We start from the raw sequence: 7529 nt of genomic DNA, 5'->3' as shown, positions 1-7529 counted from the left end.
TCCATTAATTTCTCACATGAGCCAACAACTAAGATATGAACAAGATGCAATAGGCTCAACAAAGAACAATTGTACATGGTGTGCCACCCAACATAAAAAGAAACAAGATAAGCAAGTAGGAAGCACAACATACACAATCACATGCAAGGCACAAAACCAACACATGTAAAAGGGGAGCGAGTAACTTTCAATGTAAAGGAGTTGAGGACTCGTTACCGCAAGGAGGAGCATGGGTAAAGAATGAACGGAATAGTACTTGACTTGAGGTAGTGAAAATGATGAAGATCCCCTAAGTCTTCATGAGCCAGTCAAGCCTCCATGCCCTCCACTTGTACCTATTGATCAAGTTTTGGCTTGTTGGTCCCCAACTAAGTTGGGTCCTAAGAAGTTAGTCACAATAGGCTTGGCAACCCAAATGGTTCTTTGTGCGAAACCACTTTCAGTGCCAACATATTTGGCAAACACATCGCCAACCTTATCCTTATGTAGAGAGTAAGCACCATGGATCAAGATAGGGTTGGATGAGTTACCACTTGTACAAAAGGAGGAGATGTGGCCCTTCTCACGGCATATGTAACATCTTCTTCTCCTCCCCTTCTTCTCACTTGATTTCTCCGCAACGGGAGCCTTGGCTTGATCCTTCTCGGGTAGCGGCCCTTCTTCATGTTGAGGTAGACCTTGAGCTTGGCCTTGAGGTAGACCATGAACTCCATCTTGAGGCCGCTTCCCTTGTTTCTTCTCGCCAAGTGGCTTCTTCTTCAAGGGGCACAATCTAACATGATGCCCTTCAATCTTGCACTTGAAGCACACAATCTTGGCGGGGTCCTTCACATGCCCTTGGCCCTTCTTCCACTTGTGCGAGGTGGACTTGTTCTTGTTGTTGGAGTTGAATCCAAGTCCACTCTTGTCATTGGGGAATTGCTTCCCCTCATGACCCTTTACCAAGTCCTTCTTAAAAGAAGTGACTTGGGCCTCGAGCTCTTCGATTTCCCCTACATGGTTAGTAACAACACAAGTACTAGAGGAAGTGGAAGTGGAAGCTTTATTGTTAGAGCAACAAGGCAAGGTATGTAATTCACCACAAGATATAGCAATAGCATGGACGGGTGATTTACTAGCACTAGCACAAGGAATTGTAGAACAAGGCATAGAAGGTAGTTCACCACAAGATAAGTCAATAGCATGAGTGGGTGAACTAAAAGCACTAGCACATGGCAAAATAGCATTTTGAGAGTTAGGGCTAGTACTCACATGAGGCACACAAGATTTTACCTTTGTCATGATAGCCTCATGGGCTAACTTTAGCAAATTATGAGAGACTAGAAGATCATCATGGGAGCTAGAAAGATTTCCATAGTTCTCTTCCAATTTCTCATAATTGCTTGTTAGCAAAGCAAGTTGAGCCCTTAGCTCAACATTCTCCTTCAAGATGGAAACTTCACAAGAGGTAGAGTTAGTAGCACAAGCATTATCAATCATAGTACAAGGAGAAGGCAGTGGGGACCCCGGACTAGCTGTCCGAAATACCCTGTTATGTATACAGTTCACGTTCCCATGATCAGTGTGCCATGAACACATAACCGAACTGATATCAAATTACATCATCCTTTACAAAATGGAATAAGAAAATTACAATAAAGTCACATGACCCATCTTTACAAGATAGCCTCGAAGGGCCTAATCTAATCATCAGAGTAGCAGAATCACTTCAGCAGCGTAGAGCCCAAGTCATCTGCCTTAACCCTACAGGCAACTGACTGGGAAGACGTTCCTAGCTCGCATAGACGTCGTCAACTCCTTCTTCATCTGTCGAAGTCCTCCAGGTCTGGCCAAGTAAATAGCCAGGGACAAAGCCGTGAGTACATTTGAATTGTACTCGCAAACCATCAAGAAGGTGATAACAATTCTAACTAAAGAAGACAAGAGAGGAAGAATAGTTTCTCTGGTGGATATAGCATGTGAAAGAGAATCAATTTCTCTTGTGGATATAGAATGTGAAAGAGAATCAGTTTCTCTTGTGGATATAGCATCCCACATCACAGTTGAAGGGGACACTAAGAGGGTGATAAGACATTTCTATGACATCTCTATATCTTTGTTAAAGAAGAGTTCCTCTACATGAAACACTAGGAAGGGTCACCCGCTTTTGTTTCATTTTCCTCGACCATCTCCACATGGTCGGCACAACATCTTTCCCGTACCCTTCCGGTACTTCCAACACACATTTCCTTTGGAAATCATTTTCAAAACCAAAACTCGACACAGCTCTGTAACGGCCATCCCAACCGTCCATGACCGCGGACGCGGCTATTCGAATAGTTTTGACTCTGCAGAGTTTGCACACTTTCACCACAACTATCCGGATACCTATCGTGTGGGCATCATCCCCGCATAACGACATATGCCACGACGGATACCCGGACATAACCTTTCGCCCATTCGACTTAACACGAGGTCCTACCCTATGGAGTATGTACCTCCCCGGCACCGTGGCAGCTCACCTCCTTTTGAGCGTGGCTCCACCGCCAAGCCAGGAGACCCATAGTGTCTTCCGGACGGGTCAGCCCCGAAGGCCTCCCGTTATACTATTGTCCCAACCTCGACAACCCGGACTCGGGGGTAACCGTACCCTTGTATAGTTGTGCGGTGCCTCATGCTAAGAAGAACAAACGTCAAGTTAAGCCCCGTGCCCACGTTGGAGTAGCTATGGTTGCGCTGTTTAGTTGTTCCGGGCGAATACAAAGAACCATGTGTCGTTTTTCTCAAAAACCCAAGTTACACACACTTTCCTCTTTCCAACCATCTTTGTCAAGATCCTTTTCTTTCATAAACCATACGCTTGGGTAAGATTGCCTCACCCAAGGTTTTCATAAACATTTACAACAAGGTATACCTTGAGGGGTTCCCAACCTAAAGTTTCATGTTGAACTAATACAACACTATGGCCGAGATGAGGGTCATCACGCCATTGAGGGTATGAAAAAGAGGTATTGGAGTGGATCATACTTGCTTGAGCTAAGCATGTATTATGACAACACAAGAGGAAATATACTTTCAGATTTGTGGTGCTATCTAACCCAATCAATAGATAGGGATGAGAATTGACCAACACCAACACCATTAAGGGAATCAGGCATACTCATCACAATTTGAGAATACACCAAAAACATGGTATTGATACATCTACACTAGAAGGGGGTGTAGTATGAATCTTGTCCCGAGGTGGAACATATTCAAGCTAAATATAGAAAGCAAGTTGGATAGCAATGGCCATGATACCATACACCCAACCAATTACCAAGACCTTGACAAGATAAAACTACTAGAGGTACCATGCTTGCATCCAAGCATAGATGACAACAATATGGAGATCATCACACATAGAACCAAGATGCTATTGATAGCACAAGATGACATCCAAAGAGACATCATATCAGAGATCAAAAGATGGCTTGCCTTGGCTTATTTGTCCCTGGACTTCTTCAACTTCATCAATATAAGAATCCCGTCAATATAAATAAAATCCTTGTCCGAACCACTTCTTCTTCTCCGGAATCGTTCGCATCTATCGTCGGAAAATATAAAAGGAACACAGTCAATCACATTGCACCAATCATAACAAGCATGCAACATTCAACAATCAACAAGCAATAGCTAACCACCTTACTACGGGCTAACATACAAAGAACTTATAGATACTACAAAGCAACTAAAAGAGAATCCATTTTATTTACCTAGTAAAGGTATGAGAGTATCACAACTTAGCAATTGCCTCTCTCGTTTATCACCAGGGTATCAACCAAATATCCCCTGGTAGATAACATCATAAAGATGACAAGTGCATTAGTTTGGCATCAAAAACATTCACATTATAATTTGAAACATTTTTGCAAAAGCGGGCAATCATTCTCCCTATTTTATAAAGCTTACATAACACTACACAAGAATAGGAAGCAAATGATATGCCCCACCATTTGAAAACTTAAGCAAAACAAAAGAGCTAAAGTTAAATTGCAGAGGTTTTGTTTTGCAAGCATAAAACAAAGGTTGCCCATCTCTACTAAAAAGAGTTGGTCAAGGGTTTTAAATAAACCGAAAAGTTTTGCTTCAACAATGCATGTCACACATAAACATTACTAACAGCAACAAATATGTATGAACAGAGAATAAAAATATTTTTCCTAGATGGCCAGTATTAATACAAGACTAACCCAATTGGAATCACCCAAAAAGGTTAATCCTACTATTTTAGGAATTTCTTTGAATCTGACTGTACAGAAAAGAAGATCTGTAAGCCATAAATCGTAGAATAATCCTAAAAATATGAGGCCACTTGCATTTGAAAGGTAATTAAACAGAGATGCATACACAATTGGATTTGGGTTCAAATTGTTTCTGAAACTCTCACAAATGGATTTACAAGTTTACTGCATGTCTGTACCATTTGCTTTCTCTCTGGATTTACACAACAGATAAATGTTTGAAACTTATTTGAGATGATTAAGAAAACATTCGGCAGTCCTACAAAATTGGAATCACTCAATTAGGATCAAAAATGGATTTTTGGTGATTTAAAAGCTAACAGCCATGTCTGCAGAACACACAGAACAAGTTTAATTCACCAAAAATCATACACAAATCACAAAAATATGAGGTCTGCTGCAGCTGAAAGGTATTGAATATGTGGTTCTTACCCAGTTGGTTTCATTCAAAAATTCGTTTCCAAACTCCAGGTTTAATTCGACAAAGTCAGATCTGACCAGATCTTGATCTGTGAACCATTTCAGTTTCAGGAGGTCAATCGAAGTGAAACCAACGCCAAAATGAAGGTACTGAAGAGGGCTTTCACCCACAGTTGAGTTTGCTCAAAAAGGTTTCGGAAAACGGGAGAAATCTAACAAACAGTGATTCTGCATGTTTGCAGAACTTTATTTACCATGCAAAATCCGTAACGAATTTGAGGATGAGACCAACGCCAAGTTGTAGATCTTTTCAATACCTATCTGCGGAACTTTGAATCACTCGATTTGGATCTGCACAGAAGATTTGGAGGATTTTACAAGTTCGTACCAGAATCTGAAACAGCAAGATACAGAAATTACTGCAAGGTTTTGGACGAACTTTGCTCAAGAACTTCAGATCTGAGGATAGCTCAACCTTCTCCATGCTTGGACCAACATGCACCTGCATCAAGATCCAATCTAGTGAGAGGAGAAAGGAGAAATATAGCTGGATTCATCTAGGGTTAGGGGAGAAGAGAGGGAGAGGGAAGCTCTCATGGTGAGGGGAAGCTTGAGGAAGGAGGGAGTTGCATCTTGGAGAGGTTTCCATGGCCATGGCCGGCCATGGTTGCTAGGAGGAGCAGCATTTCGTGGTGGAGGAGAGGAGGAGAGTGTGAGGGAGTGGAGAGTGAAGAAAATGAGCAAAGGGGGAGGTGGTGGCCGGCCAAGGGGGTATTTATAGATGGAGAGGGGTGGCTGCCTCCTTTTTCATTGGTCAAGGAAGGTGGCTGCCCATTTATTGATTGGAGTAGTTGGGAGGCAATGCTTGCAAGAGAAGAAAGTGAGGAGAAACATGGCTGACCGAAATTGTCATGGCCGGCTCCATTCTTGCCAAGCACAAGTGAGCAATGTGAGAGAAAGGCACAACATCAATGTGTATAGACAAGGTATGATGTTGAGAAGATAATATCAATGAGTGACTTTGATAATGATAAAAATAGGAGTAGATACATATAGATAAAAATGAGTATGAAGGTGACATGTGCCATGTGCCATGAGAATAGTCTCCACCACTTTGGTTGAGACCAACTTAGGATGAAGATAGTTCCCAAGGTATAGTTGATGATTAGAGGTTTACATTAGAATTCAAAATTGAAAGAATTGGGATTCACCACATGGAACAATGCATGAGCATGCCAAGATAGATGGGTGGTGATGGTGGTTTAGTCAATGATAGAGCAAGATTAAGAGAGATGGTGAGTGAAGTATTCATATACTCACAAGGATGAATATATTGACATAAATCATCAATTCATGAGGTCAAGGCAATGATGGAAAAGAATAGAGGAGTGAGATAGATATGATGAAATATAAGATGTGCAAGTGTTGCCATTTGAAAAAGAGTTTAATTGAAAGGTATGGGACACACCTCAATTGTCTAGAGACAATTGGGAATGAACTCAAGTGAAATGGAATTTTGAAGATGTCGAGAGAAAACTAGTTGGATCATAGGAGTTCAAAATATTCTACTTACTCTCTCAAGTAAAGTAGAGTTTTTCTTAATTGTAAAATAAGCAAGAGGAAAACAAGAAATGGTATAAGTACCATAAACAAGCCTTTTGTTAAAAAGAGCACAAAATAGAAAGTAATGTTTCTGAAATCAGTACTTGTTAGAAATGGGATGAGAAAACAACACCCATTTCAGTTCCTTGTTTTCCTTGAAGAAATATCTTGAAAAGTTTTAGTAAAACTAGAAGTAGTTTTGTGATCAAAACTAGAGAAGGAAAACAATAGGGTTTTTGAGGAGGAAAAACTAATTTAGGGAGGAGTGTTCTCAAGGGTAGATGATGGCTACAAAATGTATCCATCATTCCCACTCTTGGTTTTGTGAAGATAAACTTGGATTAAAATAAAAACAAGAGGTTAAAGAGGAAGAAGTGATCTAGTGCTGAAACACTAGATAGGGTATAAGATCAAGTTGGATATAAGAGTGGCAGGGGTAGAGTGAGACATGCAGGACGTGGAAATTGTAGAGGGAGATGCACAGATGAGATCCATGCATTTAGGTCAACAAAAACAGTTGTGGGTGCTTAGAGATCAATTGCCACAGTCTGGACATTTTAATCCTATCAACACAGATGGTCGACATGGCCTCAAAACCAACAAGGATGAATGGGTATAAGAGAGGGATGTAGCTAGGGGAAGATGATCCCAAGTTTTGAATTTAGGATGATTGAGCTAGGTTGTACCACAAGGAGGAAAATCAAGATGGCACACCCATGTTGTCATCAGGAGAGAGGTTTGATGTAGTAAAAAGGAAAACAATTCTTCCTAAGCCACACATGTGTTTTATTTGGTGAGTTGCTTGTTTAACCACCAGGGGTGTTGTTATTTGAGGTAACTCAAGACAAAACTCATCAAGCAAAACAAGACAATTCATCTACCAACAGATCAAGGCAATTCATCACAACAAACAGATCAAGGCAGTCCATCTAATTAATCTTTAGAAAAAGTTTTTGTTCCCCCTAATTTTTGCAATAAGGACAATTAATCAAGGTTGAAAAAGTTGGGGTGTTACAGATCTTCCACCCTTAAAATAATCTCGTCCCGAGATTACTAAGCATAGAACTAGAGGGGTTGTAAAGTTTAACTAAAGTTAGACTCCATTCTTTTGTAGATGTGCCATTTTTGAGAAGGTCGTTGCTTCATCTTCTGGGAGACATGATGGATTCCTGCCGATGGTGAGCTTCATGAAGAGGTTGAATACTCCAAGCAGGTGTTAGAGTCCACGATTCAAGGAGAGTTAGC

The 7529-nt window shown here is 40.9% G+C and overlaps 1 long non-coding RNA gene across 1 annotated transcript; it reads right to left on the bottom strand.

Moving 5' to 3' along the window:
* Positions 1-1577: 1577 nt before the first annotated feature.
* Positions 1578-5439, bottom strand: LOC127321000 (uncharacterized). The gene is made up of 6 exons (XR_007863773.2): positions 5122-5439; positions 4937-5033; positions 4695-4771; positions 3735-3810; positions 3457-3565; positions 1578-1825 (listed from the first exon to the last, which is right to left on the bottom strand). It is a non-coding gene; the product is annotated as an uncharacterized lncRNA (long non-coding RNA).
* Between the last annotated feature and the right edge of the window lie 2090 nt (positions 5440-7529).

The sequence above is a fragment of the Lolium perenne genome, chromosome 6 (assembly GCF_019359855.2).
Source record: "Lolium perenne isolate Kyuss_39 chromosome 6, Kyuss_2.0, whole genome shotgun sequence".
NCBI lineage: Eukaryota > Viridiplantae > Streptophyta > Magnoliopsida > Poales > Poaceae > Lolium > Lolium perenne.
This window is presented reverse-complemented; position numbering and strand designations above follow the sequence as displayed.